Here is a 23,063-nt window from a genome sequence, read left to right on the forward strand (position 1 = left end):
CAACGGTAGCTCTGTTCCTAATGAAGCGGTGGGGGGAGGGGATACTCACCAACGCATTTCTATTAAAATGGTAAATTGGTTTTCTCAGATTGGTGAGCATTGCGAAAAATCGTTTGGAAATTATGAATGGAAATCACGGCCAAATATTGGTCCAGGTTGAGAGCACGAGTGGCTGCTACATCGCAATATTGATCAGAGATTCCACTCAATAAGCGCACTCTATTGCACGTTTGCACGAGATAATATCCTCTCCAATGAATATTGGCATCACGTGTTTCACACAGTCGGTCAAGCCCAAATTTTGACAATTCAATTCATGGAACGTCGACATTGCTAGAGTGCTTCATCCAAAATTGAGGCTGAATGAACGTCCCGAATTTGATGATTGGAGCTAAAATAAGAACTCATCCAGTGCAGGTACTGTAATTTGAAGTTCGGTGCAGAAAATATCCACAATTACACAAATATATAGACAATAACAGATTAACTAATGCATGGTCTTGATTGAATCTGATTTTAGATTAATTTTCAACTAGTAGAAAGAGATAAATTATATTAGCTAGTGGAAATCTCTTCCTTTCAAAAATATGAGTCGAATTCATCGTAACAGAGACCGTCACCATTATTATAATTACCATGGCAAAACGTTAACGCTGCTATTTTACCGGTCGACTTTTGACGGTAGCTACGGGCATAAAGCTTGACAGAAAAGTTATAAACGAACATAAATTATTCCAACTTGCCTCTACTGGTGGAAAGAAAATGAAAAAATTCGGCAGCAATTTTTCATGAATTTTAAGGAAGGAAGTATGAAAGCGGGAGTTTTTCTTATCCCAACGGGCTTCGTCTTAGAGTACGTCATTAAGCAAAGCAGTAAATAAAAGTGGTTGAAGAACGACCTGGCCAGTCAGAAAGTTGATTGCGCGAAAACTACCGTACCTACTTCTTTTTCAAACTCAAAACTGTCGCCCAAGTGCTTCGGTTATGCCCTTTTTCAACGTTGGAAAGTAACTAATAATAGCTTCCAATGTTATTCCACTTTGAGCAATTGCTTTTGAAAATATACTGGAGCTCCAAGCTGGAATTTACATCTGAAAATGTTGTTCCAGGAGAGTCTCAGATTATTTGCAAAATTTATCTCAAATAGCAAAAATTGATTATTCGTTGATGAAATGGCAGGTAGATTGAATGATGATACAGTGTATGCTCACAATCATGATTCAAATGAACGATAAACTCAACAATTGGATGAGGTTTTTATAGTTTCATATAATTGATCCAATTCATGATATCAAGTAGTCTCCTACAATAGGTTTAGGGAGTCCTCTACATAAAGATGTAAATCGAATAAATGAAGTTGTGCATAGTAAAAGATAACATGTCCTCAGTGGAGTAATAATTTAGTATAAAGATGTATTTGCAATTCATGACTACTGAGTCTTCTTCTAATTATTATGCATGTAAGATACTAGAATGGTATTACTAGAATGACAGCTTAGTAATAAAGAGGTGATAGGTTATGAGCTATATTATGAAAAGATTTCCCTTGAGTAGAAAATTTGCGCTCAGTGCAAAGAGGGATTTGAAGGAGGGAAAGCAGCCAAAGAGAACAGGGAATGAAGCTCAGAACCCCACTGTAAGTAGGCAGGTGTGCACAGCACTAAATCACAGATATATGCACAGAGGGGTATTTATGTTCCCAAGTTACCAACCATGCAGTGGAGATGTTAAAACGGTGAGGCTGAATTGGATCGATTCAGAGAATGGGAGACACGGCTGAAGTCCAGCAAATGTAATGAGGAATTAATTAAGGTAATTCATGTTTGAAAATGAAGAAGGTTATCTATCATCAGCATGTTGCTTTGATTCAGCCAAAAGACTTGCATCTGCCAAATGACAATGAGCTATTTATAGCCACGAAAGAGTATAGTGCAGAGATTATACCAGTTTGTAACCAGATATAAGAATATTCAAATGATAAAGCCTATATTGTACTTTTTCTGTGGTATAAGCGTATGACCAAGGCATTACAGTGATTATGCTTCGAAACATACAGTCTTCTGACCAAAATCAGATACCTCCATGTTTTGAAATGTTACCTCGGAGAGGCTGAGTGTGGCTGAGTATGATAACAAGCTGACAGTAAAAAACATTGAATAAAACACACAATTATCACAATTCATTTGGGCAGCTCCACATAAGGGAGACACGTATCAAGTATGTAATACATAAATTAAGTAAGTTTGAGATCCACATTTGCATCAAACTCTCCAACAAAGTTTTGGCAGGCAGAGCTTCTTTGATAGGAGAGTGAAAAAATGAATAAATAGAAATGTCAGAAGTTTGTTTTCCACTCTTATAACTTTATTACACGTCGGCATCTCCGACAGGTCGCTCGCTGTCCGTACGATGATGATCATGTTGATGATGATGATGATAGGAAAGGTCCTCTCAAAAATATGCCCCGAGGATCACGGCAGTTGAAACCTGTTTCGTACAAGTTCAAGCTCTCTCTCACTCCCTTTCAATCATTCTCTCTCTCTCTCATACTCTCTCTCAAACAGTCTCTCTCTCGAACATTCTCTCTCACTCTTGAATTTCCTCTCTCTAGAAATGTGTTTAGTAGTACAGTAGTTCATATATGATTAAGGAGAGAAAAGTTTCGAGATGTATTTCAGGGTGAACGAGTCATACATGATATCAAATGAAAGAAACAGCATAATAAATATATGGATAAAAGTGTAAATAGAATAAAATAAATAATTTTCAACTGGGAAAACACTATTATCAGAATATAGCACCACCGTTTTCTGTCTCCTTCGCGTTGCGTCCCCATGAAGATCGTACCCAATGCAGACCTTGCGTGAGACCGCACTTTTTTAAATTATCGTCAACTTTTTTATGAAAAGAGGGTTAAATTCAAAGGCGGTGCCATCTGCTAACCGAGTCAATATTTACCCCTCTTTTAATAAGCTGAGCTCTGTGAACACTCCCGATAACCGAATCCGAATTACTTTTTCATTCGTTTCTGAACTTGGGTCCATAATAAACTCTGATATTGAACACACACGTGGTGGTATGGAATGAATAGAGTACAGTCGAAGCGGTAGCTGAAGAACCACAGTATCAAACCCATGAAGGGATTATCCATTGCAGTGTAAATTGGTTTGATTGATGATTTCGCGTTGTGGAAGATTGATACAAAATAAAAATCTGCCAGATAGAAAGAGTCTAAATCAGAAAATCCGAGATAAAAATTATGTGTGGGTTGATATTATTCCCTCAGTTTATATGTTTTGCAACCAATATGAGAAAATTAGGATTCTATTGAGATGTTCAAAATTCTATAGTTTCCAAAAATGAATTATTGATTTCATCATTCATTTTATAATTCCTTCATTGATAATTGTTTATTTATAACTATCTCTACACATCTACAGTTATGGAGAATCAAGTGTAAGGAGAAATATTTTCTCCATCTGTAGAAATATTTTCAATCAATGTTATGAGTGACAGAAACAAATTAATATTCTAGTTGAGAGTGATACGTTTTTATAAGCAGAGTTGATTTTCATATTTTTCTAATTCTATTTACATTTTGATGAAGATTAAAATTTTAATTCAACTTTAATTTTTTCTCTTACTCTGAAAATTACAATTATATCTTCTGTACATAACGATTTGGTTGGGTTGAGAAAACAAAAAAATGTTGTTGTGATGAGCTAACCTAATTTCGAAGCTCATGAGCCACATGTCAATAACAAATATAACCCGAGTGATAGATTTCCTGAGCCAACACACAGGTTACGTTCAATACACAGATTACCGTGCCGGCTGAAATATTAATTAAGCCAGCAACTTTATTGTGGGGACACGAAATCGCATGTCGGAAGATAGCGCTATTATGATTTATAATTCACAAAGTCTGCCGACGGCAGTGCATTGAAGAGGCATAAATAATAAGTTGGGCGCTCTCATGACAGACAGGTGAGGAGGCACGCGACTCACTCAGTCAACCACCTCATTAACCTCACTCAGTGAGACTCCTCACATAGTGGCCCACCAGTCGATTAGTCGAGAGCCTCAATAGACTTCGAGGCATTGGAACCTCTTCAAGAACAATATTGACACTCCAACAGTCAATGGTGACAAAAGATCGTCTTGACACGCGAAAACGATATTAGGATCCAGAAATATGGTCAGAAATTTGAAAACTCTCTTAACTGTTCTGCTGATTGATTTCATATTCCTTGATAATGGGTTATATATTATTTTGTTTTTAACAATATGAGAAAAACAATTTATTCTATGAATATACGTAGATTAATTTTTCAATCAAGAACCTAGTAGGCCTACAGTATTCGAGCTGGAATAATAAAATCTATTGAGTTATTTATATGAACGATAGAGGATTATAGCACACGAAAATATCTAGTTCAATGTCTATTCTATTGACCATCATCCCTTAGATTTCGGATTTATGTTTTTTTCACCATCAGCATTGAAAAATTATTAAAATCACGTGTTAATTGGATATTTTCGAAAAATTCGATGAAATCACTTGAGGAAACAATCATGAGAATTGAATAATACAATTGGATAATTAATAATATAATATATGTTCTATTATTCAGTAGTGCTGGCAACATATGAAAAGATGAAAAGTACTCTTAACCTTGACAAACATAATTATTAAATGTACACTCAATTTCAAATGAAACATTTTGTTCATCCATGAGAAAAATGTTAAAATCATAAAATCAACTGGTGAAATTTCCCAAGACTTGAATCGAAAACCAATTTTCCACATGGACTCATCTGTCAATCCCAGAACAAGTAATCAGTGATGCATACAGATACTCAAATGGCTGGAGCTGTGTAACGAGCACAGATGCTACACTGTCATTCAAATCGAACTCCTAAATTACACTGATATACATTTTGGAGATGAAATAATGCACAGAACACAGCAAGAGAAATCTTGGTTTTTGGAGCAATGAGGATGTTGAAAAACCGGTGGCAAAGAAGAAGTGCACAAGGCAAGCAACCGAAAGAAAATTCTTCAATTTTTCGCTGTCGCGATTTTGTTGGCGTGAAACGCTTTTGTGTATTACGAAGTGACATTGGGCCGGTTTGAGTCTGCTGCTGCATCACAGAATACGCAGAAAACATGCTGCTCTGCTCTGCTGTTGCCTCTTGTCACATGCAAAGGCAAACGTGCTGCTCTTCTGTGCTCTGCTGTCTGCCGCTTGATGCAGCTCAAGCAGGCAGGAGGCACCAATGTGCCCTGGTGCAGAAAAATTGGCTGCAGCATGCCTGCCTTTCACTCACCCGAAAAACTCTGATAACAGAAGACCTTTGAAAAACAAAACTGAGCACTGTGCTACTGAGGACCCACACCAACTAATTGGCTTCCATTACATGCGAACGAACCGTGAGACATTATCATCAACAAAGCTCGTTCAAGAATAAACTCGCTATTCCCCGTTATGTTTGAACTCCAGTAAGCTGTAATAAATACAGTCGAATGACTCAGTGTTCAGAGTGCATTGATCATAGAATTGTTTACTGTTGTTGGAAAAATTCAGATGTTGGGTGAATCGTTAAGAAATATTTTTCTGTATGAGTTATTGCAATGGATGAAGATGATACATTATGATGTAGTGTGAATGAAGTGAGCAGATTTACGTTATCAGAAACAATACAACGTTTTTCATGTCCATGTCATGTCTATTCCAACAGGATAAGATAAAATACTTTCTCCAGTTTGCTATAAATCCAGTCTAATGATTGTGATGATCATTGTTTGGGACGATTAGACCACAATAATGTCGTTGTTACAAAATCTGGGAGTTCAAATAGTTGGAAAAGTTTAAAAGAAAGATGTTTACAATGAGTATCAACTTTTGATGAGTCGATGATGATATAGTTCTACTACATTGAACAAATATGATTTAGCCAGGAGGAAATCATGAAATATTTAAAACCTATTTTTATATTTAGTTAATTATATGAATTATGAGATACGATATCCCAACAATAAATTTCCAGTGGAATCTCTTATATTCTCTTATTGAGTACGTGAAAAGTTACCAAAACAGTAATAGTATTTTTTAATTCTACAATGGAACTATTTATTTGTAATAATATTGGAAAACTATGTATTGCCTGCACTGAACGATGGAGAAATCAAAATACCACAGTAATCTACAGTTACTCAGAGAAGGAGAATGAGAAAATATAACTATTTTTGAAACTAATCGAATTACCCAATAGAAAGTAAACCTCACAATGAACAAAGAAGAAATAATTTTGTTCGCGAAATGTAGCAGAGATTTCAATCTAGCATCCCAGAAAACTAATGGATTAGATTTTGTAGAGAGCTCAACTCTCCGAGAGTCTAACCAAGAATAAAATCACCACAATCTTACATCTCAGTGGAATATAGTGGGCTCTCAGACTTTGGTCTTCCTATCTATGAACATCCATCATATCCCATCCGCCTCCTTGATGAACTTCTCTCTACAACCTGCAGCCAAACTATAATTCATTCCGACAAATGCATTTCCCCTGGTCTCTGCCATCTCACAGTAACTCAGCTCCTAATTTATGATTCCAAACTTAATAACAGGATTAGTTTTTCCCAAGCAATGAATATTAATTCAATCACCGTCTTCTATGCTACATGTTACATGGTATAGAGTGCACTAATCTCCAGAAGATAACCAATTGAAATGACTGTGCTAGTCAACAATAGATAAGAGATATACATCTCTGATGAAAGGTATTTTTTTGTGATGATTGGACTGTCAGAATGGAAATAATCACTCTATTGCCGTTCATTCCAAATAGTATTATTTTTGAATGATTCCACTCTTATTCGAACTTACTCGTCATTCATCAAAATCTCTGTCAACCTCTGTTACCGGAATCAAATTTCACTAATTTTTTTATTTCTGTTTTCCTATATGATGCATGTTATGATACATCATGTCAATTTAATTCATCCGCATCCATCAAACTTCAAAATTAAAAAAAAATAAATAATTTTATGATTCATTATAATTTTATCATAAACCTCCATGTGGAATTCGTAGTTTTGAGGTGGCAGGTAGACCTACTCCAAAATGATGGATCCATCAGGTTTCGACGGTTATTTTTGTGGATCGTTTCGATTCGGTTGGTAACAGGATGAGAGGGGGAATAAAATTGATGTTAGGAGGCATGGAAGGGGGAAAATAGCGATGGGAGGTGTGAGTTGTAGGCTGTGGGGCGGAGAGCGAGGGGAAGAGCAGATGCCTCCACACCAACTGACGAGACCTGAGCCTCTCATTATATCGGTCATTACGCAACGCAAGAAGTCCCGGTGCAAGTGATCAGCTATTATTATTCGCTGTCTGACCGACTCACCAGTCAAGATGGAAGTCAATTTCCAGCCTACCTCCTCAGCCAATCCACAAGCTGCTTTGCAGAACATGTGCGGGCTTGCTTTAATATATTTCAATGCTGAACGTACCCTGCTAGCTCTTTCCGCGAATACAACCCCAAATAACGACTGGATTGGACATATACCTATTATTATCTATGTTATTTGTCATGAGGGTATTTTATTTCCGTATATGATAAACAGTAATAAAATGTTATTGAATAAAATACAGTATTTAATGTTGAATCGTCATTTCTGGGTAATGGAATTGTATTTTTGATCCGTATTTTGGAGTAAGGTTCAACTACATCAAATCACCATCCAGTCATCATTCAAATGATCAGCGAAACTCTGATAAATATTAGTAGAATATGTTAATATAATTATAAAATGTCATTGTTAACATAACGATTTTTAATATGAAATTTATAGATTGATATAATCATTAAAATTAATAATACAATTGCAGCCATCTTTTTAAAGGAAGAATTATTGATGTGCGGAATTCAAAGACTCGCAATGATACAGTAGAATGTTGTATCTTCATAGTATATTGAAAAATATCAAATACTGTATTTATGCATTGTTTTTAGTTGAAAATGTGTAACCTGTAATTTTTGTGAGGATTGTATTATCACTTACATCGCCATCACAGCAAATATTGCTGAATCATAATAAACTCCAAACTTTGAGCATAGATGAGCTGGATATTACTCTTACTTCACGTAATAACAGTGCAGAGTACAGATTTGGCCCACACATTGCAGTCAATGGAAAACCTTCACTGAGCTGGAAACTATTCTAGTTAGTCCTAATGCTAATTGGCAGATGCATGAACAGATTTAAGCCACACGGATTTAGTTGTAGGTGAACGTGGAGTGCATGCAACTTCCAAGCACATTTCAACGTCCCTTATCCATCCTATGGTTGTTCTAGTTATATAATTCAAGAGATGTGGCAAGTCAAACAAGTCCACTACATGATTAACAACATCAATGCCACAGTTCTACAAATTTATTCCTGTAACATGTAACATGTGAACTTGTTACATACATTGTTACTAATCGAGTCCAAAATAACCTACTGTGATTTGGATCACGACAATAATATTGGAGTTTATTATGATCACAAACTCGCAAACAAACTAGGCATTGCACAAACTCTTCCTGCAAACATTTTAGTATATAATTCACGGAAAATGTGATGAGGTTCCAGTTTCAATTTATTGTGATTGATGAATGTATTATTCCAAGAAGAGGATTGTATGTTTAAGAGAAAATTCGCGATTCAATTTTTGAATGGAATAATGGTTGCGAACGATACATTCTTCATTAAATTGTGGATGATATTGAGAACGCGTTTGACAACGAAGATGTGTCACTTTGAACTATAAAATCTCAATCACCTTGAATCCAGAGTTTGAATATTGATTGTGAAAGTAAAAGATTCAATATTACACTATGCGATAGCGTACGGTTTCATTAGCAGTAAATTGGAATTGGTATACTTACTCTTTTTAAATGGTAGAGTCAACAATCTATCTACAATGCAATTACATGTCAGACGAAGAAAGAGATGTAATAATAAATGTTGAGCAATGAAGAAGGGAAGCAGAAATCTGCTCTTTGGAAACGCATCTTCGTATCGGAGAATAAGAAGCTTTATAATATTGAAGGATGCGCTGGAGATGCTCACCCACAGATCGAGAAGAAAGGTGAAGGAACAGATAAGTAGAAGGGAGACCGACAAATTATAAGCTCTGACTGTAGAAGAAGACGGATTCAGTAAACCAAATTAGCTCTCGCTGACTCAAGACATACTTAGCGCTTGTAGAACAGAACGAGAAATTCATAGTTAATATCAGATCACAAGTAAGTTTTCTCACTCATTCCTACCGGAAAGTCTTACTTCTTACTCCAACTTTCCACCAATCCTTCTCGCTAAGTTCCAAGAAAGACTTTGAAAGTTGCCGACGAAACTTATTGGTGAAGAAATATGAAATTCTCGTGATATGTCTCTCTTTTCTTCTAGCATCGAACTTTCCGTTACTTATAATAAATAATATTACGGAACTCTCACCATGTAACGTTCTCACCAAGAAAGGCCTACAAGAAACCTTTCTTGTGAGATCACTGTGAAACTGTAAGGCACTGTGAAAGAAAAAATATACTTTTCGCCTGACATTTCTAGAAAGAAATGACAAAATGTCATTGGGATAATGTTCAGAATTCTGGTTGTACTATCTTATTAGCTCAAACATTGTGAGATGAAAAGTTTTTCCAACTCATGAATTTTATTCAATTGTCGATGATTAGTTTTCTATATTCGAATAATTATATTTCAATTTCCATGATTAGTGGCAAAATTAGGACAAAATATGAAAAACGATAGATATCTGTGGAGAATATAACTGTCTTGACATAAGTGTACAAGAAGAAGTGTTGAGAATGTGGAAAAATGCAAGAAGCATGGAAGAAAAATAATCCACGTCAGGGACAACAAAGTCTTCCTAATCTTGAATGCATCTCAGCTTTCGGGGGAGAACCATGTTTACGATTTTTCCAAACGTTTAAAACGTTCCCCCATACAATGCAAGACCTAAGTGTATTAATAGCTAATGTTTATGGATGGCCCGTCTCGTAGTGTTGACAGGAGATCGCGAGATGTCGCTGCTTCCCGAGTTATTTTGGTCTTTGTGGTTGTCGGGGGGGGGGGGGGGTGGCTGAAGGGATAAGGGGGGATTTTTGCGTGCGTGACATCTTGTAAAATGTTTAACGATGGAAAAGCGTACAAGTGGCCGACCGGCTGAGCTTTTCGCTGAGTTTACAGCGTCGTAAAGCACTCGGGAAAGCGGGAAATGCGAAGAAAGAGCGGGAAAAGCGGGAAAGCGCGGCAAACACGCATAGAAGCGCGCCAACTGCACAATGCTGATTAATGGCCTGCATGACGGTCGATATCACAATTCTCATAAATTACCGACTGCGGTTAGGCATAACTAACTTTTTTGTAGGATCGTTAGTACTTTAAAGTGCCCTTCATCATGAATTTAACCTAATTATTTTGCTGATTGAGTGAGTACTTCTTTGAAAATAATTTCATATAAACTGGGTCAAAAAGTATTATCATGAATTGCAAGAACTGATATCAAGAATGAAAAATCAATAATTTAACTGTCACAATATTAAGAAATATGTACATAGATATCGTCAGGTTCCACAAACATAATTGTATATTGTATAGCACATAATATATTGTTTAATCATGAGAGAGCATGATTACACTCGTAATAATAGTACGCCAATACTCCATAGAAACAGTATGCAGCACCGCGAGCATGGCTCATTGGCAGAGTTCCGGCATTTGAGGAATTGGATCCGAGCCTCGTGATCCGCAATCACGCCACACTAACAACGCTGGATATGAAGATCCTATCGACTTTTGTGGAGCAGTGCTTGAAAATTCGCTCATTCTGTTTGAACGAGTAAGATGTGGAATTGACTGTCTAAAGTGCAAACAATGATTTGAGGAACTATGTTTTTTTTCTTTTGATTGTACTGTGATGAGTGTGATATCCATGACATTTTTCATTTAAGACATTATTGTCATGAACTCTCTAGATTAGGTAAATAATGCCAACCTGCTATAGGATAATTTCCTAAAAAGCAACTGTACTAAATAAAATAAATAAAATAAAATAAAAATACTCCATAGAATATTGAAGTGGATAAATTAATAAGTCATGAAGAAGCAAAATTCAGTTGATAGAAGCAAATTTTAACTGATCACTTTTGAATGACAGAATATAAATGTCTTATTCGAAAAATTTTAGTGTAATTTATTTCCAATTTCGAGTGATGATAGAGAAGTACAATCATAAAGAAATGATAATGATATCGAGTGACCAGGTCTCAGGTCTGCTGTCAGAGTTTTGAGGTCGCATTTGATCAATTTGAGGGCCTCTGACATGACATGAGACAGCCGATCCGAGACCGATGCTTTTAAAAGTAACACACCTTATTCAATAGTATTTGCATAGAGTTAGTTATCCATATGAGACATATTGAAATATTTCCTAGATAATAATATATTGAAGTAAATGTCCATGTAGGGGAAAAATTGAAAAAAAAAAAATCAATCAGTCAAGGTTGAGGCAAGCTGAATTTAGAAACAGAAGAAAGCATCAAATTCTAAAAGCCATCAATGAATGTTAACTCTGAATAAAATTGAATCCTCTAGATTGTGGAGAGAGAGATTTCATGCATCTTGCTTCCTTGACTTGATCAGCCTAGGGGCTTTGGGAGCTCCGCTCCACTCATGAGCTGGCATCGAATAAAATTAAACTAGGTACCTTCAAGATGGCTTTGATCGCTGCTACGGAGCCCAGATTGAATTTCATTGAGACTAAGATACGTACAACGATATGAGGAAATAATAATTAACGTTTTGAAGGAGTAAAGCTTGGCAGTGGTGATGATATTGGAGCTGGGATTTGGAAGCGAGGAGCAACAGCAGAGACCCAACCATTAATCCAATACGATCGTCTTAAAGGGCACACAAGCTTCGTCTTGAACGCGTGTGCACAAGTTTCCAATTGAAATTAATACCTCTGCTGCTCACAACGTAAGCTTGCAAATGAGAGATCAAATGCTTTCTAGCCTGGCTTGATTGCATGAGTGGCTGCTGAGGCATTTCTGCAAACCACTCCAGCAAACTGTTAGCTATTACACTTCGCGCCTTCATTGTTGTCCCTGCATCAATCATTTCTATGTCTTGGGAGATATTGCGCAAGCTACACGGTGCTACCGGATGAAGCTGCTGAAACTTCAAGATTCCTGCGAGTAAAATGTGCAAAACGTCTAGAAATCCTAAAAATGACTATTAAATAATAAAACATTAGAGTGAAGAGAAAAATTAAATAATTATCGTATTGTAGTATGTGTATTTGAAAAGTGTACAAATCCTTAAGAAATCCTGAACTTGATCATGAAACTAATCTAAACATTGGGGTGAAGATAACAATTTTTGAAATGATAATCGTATTAAGGGATTTGTTCATCAAAGCTCTCATCCATTGTGAAAATATTTTTTTCTAGGAAAATAATAATCGAAACTTCTTAAATCTAGATTTTCTTCTGAAATTAAAACTAATACTATTATTTGCATAACGGAGTTTTTGTGGTAGAGCAATCAATTATTGGTGATTTGATTGAATAGCACTACAAGATGTTATCACTTGTTAATACAATATGACAAATCATATGAATATGATCAGGAAAGAACATCAGGCTTAGCCCAAAACGATTCTGTTTCCAAAATTTTACATATAACTAGTTGACCGAGCGGAGTGAGGTCTAAGATTCAAGTCGACGGTTTGGCATTTCTCTTAATGTTTAAATGTTTATATGTTTTTATGTTGCGCATTTACGGCGAAACGCGGTAATAGATTCTCATGAAATTTGACAGGTGTGTTCCTTTTTAAATTGCGCGTCGACGTATATACAAGGTTTTTGGAAATTTTGCATTTCAAGGATAATATAAAAGGAAAAAGGAGCCTTCTTCATACGCCAATATTACCGTAAAAGTCAGACTATAGAATTATTCATCATAAATCAGCTGTCTAGTGGACTACTAGTAGTTCTGTGAACAGTAGACCTCACGCAGTATTCTCATCCACAAGTACCAGATGTCAACTTTTTTAAATGTTAACAAACTCAGTTCACGTTTGAATTTGTATTTCATATGATATAATTCATCCAGTTCCGTGATGATCTTTCTATCTGATGAAAATATAGTTTTAGAATCAAGAATATTATAAGTTTATACTCTTCCAGTAGTATTTATTTATTTAATTCATATCACTTGAAAATGGCATAAATGTCCGAAACATGTTGTGATAAAATATTTTAAAAAAAGGGTACTGAGATTTTCATTTCTTTATGTTTATATTATAAGTTCTCCAGCATTATTTAGTTCATTTGTTTATTTTTATTCACCTATTAAATTAGTTTTTTCGAATGTGAGAATATTGATACTGATGGGCACGCATAATAATACCATGACTGCAAAACAAAATATTGAAAACCAAAGTATATAACCATTTTGTTAATAACTTTGGTGTAAACCCAGCTTAAAGATGTCTCTTTAATGAGACCACCTCTTTAATGTCTTTGATTGAAACTATAGACCTTATACAAATACAGTAATAGACTGGCTTCTCCACACAGCTGTGAAATCACTTGTCAGCTGATTTATGATGAATAATTCTATAGTCTGATTTTTACTCTAATATTGGCGTATGAAGGAGGCTCCTTTTTCCTTTTATATTATCCTTGAAATGCAAAATTTCCAAAAGCCTTGTACATACGTCGACGCGCAATTAAAAAAGGAACAATTAAAGATTAAAGATAACGCAATTAAAAATTTCACCGTAAATGCGCATTATATAAACATTTAATCATTAGGAGAAATGTCAAACCGTCGACTTGAATCTTAGACCTCACTTCGCTCGGTCAATAACATGTCCATGAAAATAGGTTATGTTCTTACTGTGAAAGTTAAAGTTAAATCTCTGTACAAAAATATATATATAAGCTGAAAATTTTGAATTAATTATTGATTAGATTGATTGTATTGATAGATTGGAATCTTTGATATTAATTCATAGAATCAAGTGTCAGTCAATTTTATTGGAGAGCAATGCCAAAATGATTGATCATATCAGACTTATGATCAACTTCTATTGCTCGGAATAATAATTTATTATGAATAATTACTGAATCATCGATTATTTAGTTTTTAGAAATATGGTTGATTAAGCAAATTTAGTGATTCATAATTATTTTTTACTCTGTGAGAATTAAAACTGATCGTACATAATTTACCGTACCATATATAATTATTAGCTGCTTCTGAAAAATGAATCATCTATCAGATTACAATAATTTTATGAATATCAATTTGCTTTTCAGGTTACTGGTAGTTGTCAATTTTCGTTGTTGATTAGGAACAGCATCACATTTTTGTTTGATTAATGAGGAAGAGCATTATTGGTCATCACATATTGGAAGCAGATATTATTTGAAAGAGTTTGAAGCGTTAACCGCTCAGGCTGACGTAAAAATTATTCATTCTATTAAATCGCTTTTCATTGTCCCATCAACGTTCAATTTGAAAAATTCCACTGATTTTGCCAGAGGGGTACTAATGATCGAAATCAAAGTGGTGAAAAAGGTGGAAAAAGAGTGTGAGGTATTATAAAACATGCGCTGCTATCGAAAACTAATTAATGAGAGAATTATTGTATTTTTCATCGACCCACTTCCCGAGTTCCAGTATGGAGTTCCAACTTCAATAGGTTATCGAACACACGTAGCCTACGCTACTCTAAAACTGAACTCGTTTCCAGTTTTCACTCAGATTTGGAATAACGTGTTCTCCAGAATTGTAATTCGAAATCATGGAAGTTGTAGACCGTAGAGTGCGACATTTGCAAGCGCTACGCTGAAGCAGAGAGCGAAAACGTATCTATTAGTCTTGATTAATGGTTCTGAGCTCTGATCTGAATGTAATTCATTAGGAGGCGAATTTTGAACTTGGCAAGGAACTCAACGTGAAAATCTAATTTGCAATCAAGAATCTGTATAGGGCAGGTTATAGACTAACATTTGGCAGCGATTCCGTAATAAAGCCTACAGGGAAATATGTTCGTTATCAAGCTTTGATATTGAGCCGGTTATGGAAATATAGTTGACAAACTAACTTGAAATTTTGAATAAAGTTTTGGTCTTTACCAGATACTGATCACAAATACGAATCCTGGAATTGGGCCATATACTTCAATATTAAGCAGGTATTGTTTTATATTCTTATATGTGTTGAAGAGATGTGTCTCACTGTCTGATATTGATTATGAATCACTTCAATTTTATATCAAATCAAATAGTTCTTTATTTATCATTGCATTCATACAATATAAGTAGTGTCATAAGATGAGATAATAATAATTCACAATAATCAGTTGAGAAAGACTTGTGTAGGATAAGGACTAATTGAAATTAAATATCTTTTCAATTCATTCTTGAGAATCGCACCATCCTTCTCCCTGATATTAATTGGTAGCTGGTTGAAGAACTTAGCTCCCATGTAGGAAGGACTTTATATGTTGCTTTCTTTAGCAATCTGTTTGATTTGTTAATTCTACTGTTATAGCATTCGCCCTTTACTGGAATCAGTTGATGAACTCAATAGAGGGATGAGCTTCATAAAATATCAATAGCATCATTGATGTAAATGATTATGGGTAAATGAAAGCAAAGAGAATATAAAGGAAATCACAGAGGATTTGAATATTAAATAGTGGAATGAATTGAAGCACATTAGTCCTTGAAATAGTGAAAATCATAATAAATTCTATAATTCATAATTGATTGATTGCTATTGAAAAATATTATAATTATAGCCTACTTTTTTCTCCTTTGTGTTGCTTGATAACATTAAATCACATGGAAAATATTTATATGCTCTTTAAAATGATTTTAGGCCTACTATTTATAGAGGTTATGGTGTTGCATGAATAAGTCATTTCACTTGGTGTGAATATCAAAGTTCGACAGACGAAAATACAGCGATATTTAAGAAGTATGCCGGCTTTTAATCTCTAAAATCTTTAATGAGGATTGGGCTATCAGGAATGCCGTTGAAACTGAGTGTAATGCAGGTAGCCTACACTCACGCCGTCACCGTCACGCTTTCACGATAATTATTATATTTTTCACGTGCTGAATACGATACTACTTTGTCTCAACATATTCAACGAATGTCAATAACAAAGGAGCTGAGAAAAATCAGGAATTATAGTAGATTTCATAATTATTGGTCAAAAAAATATTAGCCTATTATACAAACTTATATACTGTTTAGGAAAATCTAATTCATTTCAGATGAAATAATAAGAAATTCATTACTGTCACTAGGGAAATTTTGTCAGTTGGAAAAAAATCAAATATATGCTACAATTCTCATGTTTTCATAGAAGGCTAATAATGAGGTTTCACTTACTCCTTTGCAAAAGTTTCAAGCCTATTTCTCTAAGACTATATTTTAATTCTATGCATGACTATTATTCACAAATACACAACTTTACCTGTATTTAGAAGCTGAGGGAAAATCCGAAACATAACTGTAATCGTTGTCCTATGATCAGCAATCCAAGCATCACTTGAAGAGGTCCAAAATAATAATGAAATATGTCAAGCCAAGGCGATCGTAATTGCACCGTCAAGGCTACCGAACAAAATCACACATCCGATAATTGCACAGAACACTATTCAAACAAGCAGCCAGTACCGAGTTTATCAATTTGATACAAATAAATTTGTTGCAAATATTATTATCATTGAAAAACGTATGACTCATACTTGGAATAATATTTTAATTGGAAAATTTCTCATCACATTTGAAGGTGTACAGCATCAGGATGCCTGTATATATTGCACTTCACATTGTTGTAATAAAGACACAATCACTGGAAAGAAATTTAATAAAAGATACTCGTGAGACGATCGCACAGGAATGTCCGTTCGACGGCTGATCACACGACTCCTTCCCGCAGAGCGACTTGCGACAGACTGTTGTTTGGTCCGCCAACGGCCGACGACTAAGGACACTAGCGCTCAGGATATACAGCGGACATGAATGCAACTAGCGGTTTTCTCCTTCATAAACTCCACCACGCATGCGTCGCCCAACGCAGAATAAAAACAAAACAATATTACCGCAAACACAGAAAGGCCTCGTCATTTTTTAATGAGCATGAAGTGCATGTTTTCGTTTCAAACATTAGAGCTCAATGTTTTATCCCAGTGGTTAGAAATTTATCGCGCCTGGAGAAACACAGCAACAGTAGTTATGAGTATGACCATATAGCCTACTTAGCCTGGAAACCTAAACGGGTGAAACCATTCTTGAAATTGGATAGTGGACTCTTCATTCATTCAATCAGAATTGAGTTTGTTCATTCTTTATTCAAATCAGAATTAATCTCTGTTTCAATCATTATCTTCCAATAAATCAGGATCATAATTATTATCATAGAGTTATTCAGCTTATAGATAGTTAGTATAGTCTGAGCAACTGGATAATGTAAGTTGAATATATATATTGCTACATCCTATATTCTCATTTACTATATCCAAGATTCTTAATATTGATTGCTATCTACTGGACAACTAGATAGAAGATAGTATAGCTTGTCTGAGGCCCAATACAATCTGAGCAATATATTTATAACGTTTTCGAGGATGGGATTGAGTCCGGTTGTCAAATAGGAGTTGAACAATATTTCGGGGGGGGGATCATAGCATTTGCATAGAAGGCACCTAAACTTTAGGGGTGTGGGGTATAAGGAATACCCTCCACCAAAAGGGGATCTTTCCCCCCGATAACTTTGAAAATATACCTTCAATTTGGTGCGATTTTACATAATTTCCACTTGAAAGATGAAATTCAATTCAATGAGTTTTTTTATATTCAGTGGGCTATTTATTATTTTGATTATCCCTTGAAAACTTCATAGGCCTATGGTTTCTTGATTGAATAACAAATTAATAAAATGTAATTTAATTAGTCATTCAATTGTTGAAAAAATTGTATTATCCCTGAATAGACCTACTCATCATTAGGCTTCGAAGGAATTATCAAACAAACTTTCAGTTTATCGGCTAAGTTTCAACTTGATTCAACTTTTTTCCAACTTTTCATTTTTTCAGTTTAATGCTCGAACTTTAATTTGTATGAGAGGGATGAAACTATTTTCCCAGATATTGGGGGGATGTGTCTCCCCTTTTCACGGTGGAAATTATTCCTTTCGATCATAACTGGAAAATTTGGATGTAGTCTCTAAAAAATACCACTGCAGCTTTATATATATACTGGACTGCTCTATAGACAGTCGTCACACTTTTCAACGACATGCATGAAACTAAATAAACTGTAATCAATTAGAACAATATAATGAGCTTTATTGATTTTTTCATAATAAAAGATGGTAAAAAGTAACATAATTGACTAGCGTTGAAAAATAATAATATATTGCCATTCATAAGTCAAAACCTAACCTCCCCAACCTTCTATTTTACCTTTAAAACCTAGTTGAACAGAACTTTTTAACCTTTTAGGTTTTTTCATACACAAGAAAGATTGTAAGTCGCAGTTCTGATGCACTCCCTCCAGTCGGATTTGAAAACCAGAGTTTGAACAAACGTTTTAAACTCTTGTAGAAGTATGAACCTGTTCCTATGGAAAGATAGGATTTTCGTGAGAGATTTGCTGTGATTTATTGTAACAATCTTCTGTTTCTCATTTGAAATAATTTCCATACATTCATGGACTTGAATAAGTTAAAAGGTTTAACTTGAATACGTTTATAGGTTTGAAAGTGTGCAGTCTTCACTTCAATTTACAAGTTAGATTAAGCTAACAAACAAATTAATCTGAACAGTTTATTCAGAATTCAACATCCTCTCTATCTGATTCTTTCAAAAACTCAAAAACCTAACTTTCTTTTATTTCAATTTACTTTTCCTTGTCAATAAGTAAACAAATTTAATTTTTTATATTTCCTGTTGTTTATGAACGTTTCCATTGCCGCTATTGAAGGCACAAAGACTCAAGAGGTAGGCAAACATGGGCTAAGATTGGAACCATACAGACTAAGAAAAGTGAATAGTTTCTTCCCTTAAGAAAATATGGACTCTATTTGTACAGTGTTCTCGGCTGTTTAGAATTCCTGGAGAACAAACAGGTTAATGGAGTGACTAGAGTGTTTTCGAATACACAATGACGAGTGTGCGGTATCACAAAAAATACCAGAACTATAAACTAGAACTCATAGAATATAAGTTAAAACTCCAAAGTTATCTTTTGAAAAATTGACACACACTGTATTCTTGAGAAGCAGAAAATACGTTTCCGAAAATTGGTTATAATGAAAACTCGTTTCATTGAATTTACATTGTAATGAATTGTGGAATCACTTGTTGGAAATATTTATGCAGAGCGAGAGCTTTCAGTCTCTCCAAATTAATGAGTTAAGATCCTTGATTACTTTATTTAAAATAAACTATTCATCATCACTAGTTCCAGCTGAATAACTGATGAAAAAATATGAATACTACTAATCACCAGCTCCAGCTACATAACTAATGATTATCATAACTTTTACACACAACTACACGATAATATTCCCAGTAAATTTGATAAATTGATCTGTTAGCAAGTGGTTTCTTGGTGTGATTTTTGGGGTTAATAGATACTTTCATATTGTACTCATCGGCTTCAGCTACAGTTTTCCAGCACAATTTTTCAAACAATAATGAGATTGATTCCTAAACATGGAAATAGTTAATTCCAGAATCAATTCCACTCATAAAAACTGTTGGAGTGGCAGCAATAGAAATTACTAATTATTATTGTTTCTTATCACTCTAGATGACGAAAATAAAAATCTTTCCTATATGTGTGTAAGCCGTGTCCACACTATGTCGATCGACTCTGTCGACCCGGTCGATCGATAAAGTCGCTCGACACCTTCGACTGTGTCACTCGACAAAATTGCCTCAGTACATGTGGACGAGTCGATCGACAACCATCATAAATGTTCATACATAATCGAGTGTTTTAAGTGTTTTAGTGTTTTAAGTGTTTTAGTGTTTAGTGTTTTATCTTAGTCAGCTTATATTTAATCGAGTGTTTTATTTTAAATAAGAATCGAGTTTTTATATAAAATGAGTGATGATGAAGATGCTGGAGCAGCGGCTTCTGCTGCAATTCTTATTGCCATCTTGGGAAGCCAAAAAGATCGTCGCCCGCGGAGATTTTGGGTACGGCCTAGCCTTGTTCGAGGCAGAAAAAAGTATAGTACGGAGGAATTTATGGAAGATTTATTGCTGGATGATGTTGACGAATTAAATCTAGAATATAGATGTGACGCGGGCTTTAAAAACTTTTTTAGAATGAATTGAATGAATCCAATTCATTTTCAATAAAAATGTAAGCACTTGAACAACAGTATATTCACTATTCACTAACTAGTATATTCACTAACAGTATATTCACAACAGTATGTTCACTAATTCACAAACAGTATATCACTATTCTATTTTCTAAAACTGCAGTGACAAGATCGACACGTCCACACTGGTGCGTTCGACTCGACTTTCTTTGATCCTGACCGACCTGAATCGGGTTGCGTTCGACTCGACTCGACAGCGCTCAACAATGTCGAGCGACACGTCCAGACTTGTTCGACATTGTCGATCGACTTTGTCGATCGGTGTCGATCGACATAGTGTGGACGCGGCTTAATATTCAGCACCACCTCAGAATGAAAGAAATATACAACCAATCAACTTTGCTGGTTTAGCATCGATGACTGATTCCTGGTACTTAATAATATTCACGTGAGTTTCATTATAAATCTATCAGCGAGTAAAGGCTGCTAACTATAGAAACATGTTCAGTTTCAAGAAAACTTCCACTGACTTCGGAGTATATTCAGAGAAGAACCCAGCATTTGATTCATTACCACACAACATCATCTTCCTGATAACTCGTATCTCACTATATATATATATATGCAGATTTACTAATATGATTTCATAATGATTGATATCATTTTCAAATTAATCCATACTATCTTTGAAAAAAGGAATTGTCTTATACAATTCTTGTATAATTGTACGGGATACAAAATACATGTTTGACGCATCATCACGTCTCAACTAGAAATTTGGCATAAAGATTCTTTATTTACCGAGTATGGTTATAAGCCTATATTCATTACTATTAATCAAATAGTTATAATTCCAAATTTAAATTTGTGATACCAAGTAAGAAGAGAGCCCAATCAAATAGTTTTTATTCTGAATTATTACAGAACCTTGCGTAGCACGGGTAACAGCTATTCGTCTATATATATATATATATAATATATATATATATATATATATATATTATATATATATATATAAACTGACTGACTCACTCACTCACTCACTCGCTAGCGGACCAAAAACATTCAAATTTGGTAAGTATGTTCAGTTAGCCCTTTAGAGGCGCACTAAGGAATCTTTTGGCGATATTTTAACTCTAAAGGTGGTTTTAAAGGGTTTAAAGTTCGTCTTTTAGCATGTATATTCTTCTTATTCCAATATCTTAAAATTATAATTGAAATGTCCATACCATATGTTAATATAGAGAACTATAATCTAGAGAGAGTACCTCTTCGAAACAGTTGGTAACTAAATTAAAAATTTTGTCAGGTTGGCATTAAGTTGAGTTGACTTTGTTAGGTTGACACCAAGTTAAAGATTGAAATGCATTTATCCAGGTCCTCCTAAATACCAACTTATGCAGTACCTCCTAACTAACTATTTAGGAGGTCCTGATTTATCGCGGAAAAATTGATTGGGTACTGCTACTTCAATCAGAGCTATTCCTGGGAATATTATATTATTAGCCGTCAGGCTCGCTTCTCTCGCCATATCCGTTCAGTCAGACGTTTAGTCTTGAACTCCGACTGGATCGTCCTAACATATGATAAAAATATGACATAGCATTTCAAATTTGGTAGGTGTGTTCAGTTGGCCCTTTAGAGGTGCAATAAGAACGGATTTGGAAAAATTTCCAAAGATACGCCCAAAATCTGGGCTTTTTAGCGTTTTCTCAGCTTTATCGAGAACAAATTAATAGAAAATGTTCAAATTTAGAAGCTCAGCTGGGGTGCAATAATGTTGTGTTAGAAGGAATTTGAAATAACGCCAAAGATACGCCCTAAATCTGCGTTTTCCAGCGTTTTTTTGCTCTTTCTCAGCTTTATCGAGGACAAATGAACAGAAAATGTTCAAATTTACTACAGAAGCTCAGCTGTGGTGCAAAAATGTTGTGTTAGAAGGAATTTGAAATAACGCCAAAGATGCGCCCAAAATTAGCGTTTTCTCAGCTTTCCTGCGTTTCCTCACCTTTTTCAATAATTGATGGAAATATATTTAGAAAAATCCAGTACACAGGTTTAGCTGAGGTGGAAGAATTTTTTTCGCCAAAGATACGCCGATATAGTAAGTAACAGGTGTTTTTCGAGATCAAATTGAGCCCTCTGGCTAGACGGATATGGCGAGCGAAGCGAGCCTGACGGTTAGTAATATAATAAATAAAGAATACAAGACACAGGAATATTCTTAATATCATGAAGTGATTCATAAATGACAATTTTAAGATTTCAGGAAATTCCAAGGAGATTTTGTTGTTAGAATACTATTGAGGGTACAGGAATAAAATGTTCTGATGGTGACGGATCTCAATATCCTCAAATGCGATATGATATATTTCATATTCCAGATGTTTGATAATATAGAGCGATGTGGAAATAGATTAGATCAATTTATTAAATATAGTTATTTATAGTAAAGGTGTGTTGAGTTGGAGTAAGACTTAAAATTAGAGGAAAATGAAACTAAAAAACCTAGTATATGATCAATATACATTAATTGAAAGCATAAATTATATGTCAGAGGAGAGCGAAATGAGGTATGAACATTACTCGGTAGAGAACTACAGGAATACATTATAGCAATAACAATAG

The 23,063-nt window shown here is 34.9% G+C and overlaps 1 protein-coding gene across 1 annotated transcript in view; it reads right to left on the minus strand.

Moving 5' to 3' along the window:
* The window catches only part of LOC111058344, a 347,637-nt gene extending 330,715 nt beyond the window's left edge, over positions 1 to 16,922 (minus strand). The window contains exon 1 of the mRNA XM_039427188.1: positions 16,569 to 16,922. The gene's annotated coding sequence lies outside the window, so the exon portion shown is untranslated. The remainder of the gene's footprint in view (positions 1 to 16,568) is intronic.
* Between the last annotated feature and the right edge of the window lie 6,141 nt (positions 16,923 to 23,063).

This window comes from Nilaparvata lugens, chromosome 4, assembly GCF_014356525.2.
Source record: "Nilaparvata lugens isolate BPH chromosome 4, ASM1435652v1, whole genome shotgun sequence".
NCBI lineage: Eukaryota > Metazoa > Arthropoda > Insecta > Hemiptera > Delphacidae > Nilaparvata > Nilaparvata lugens.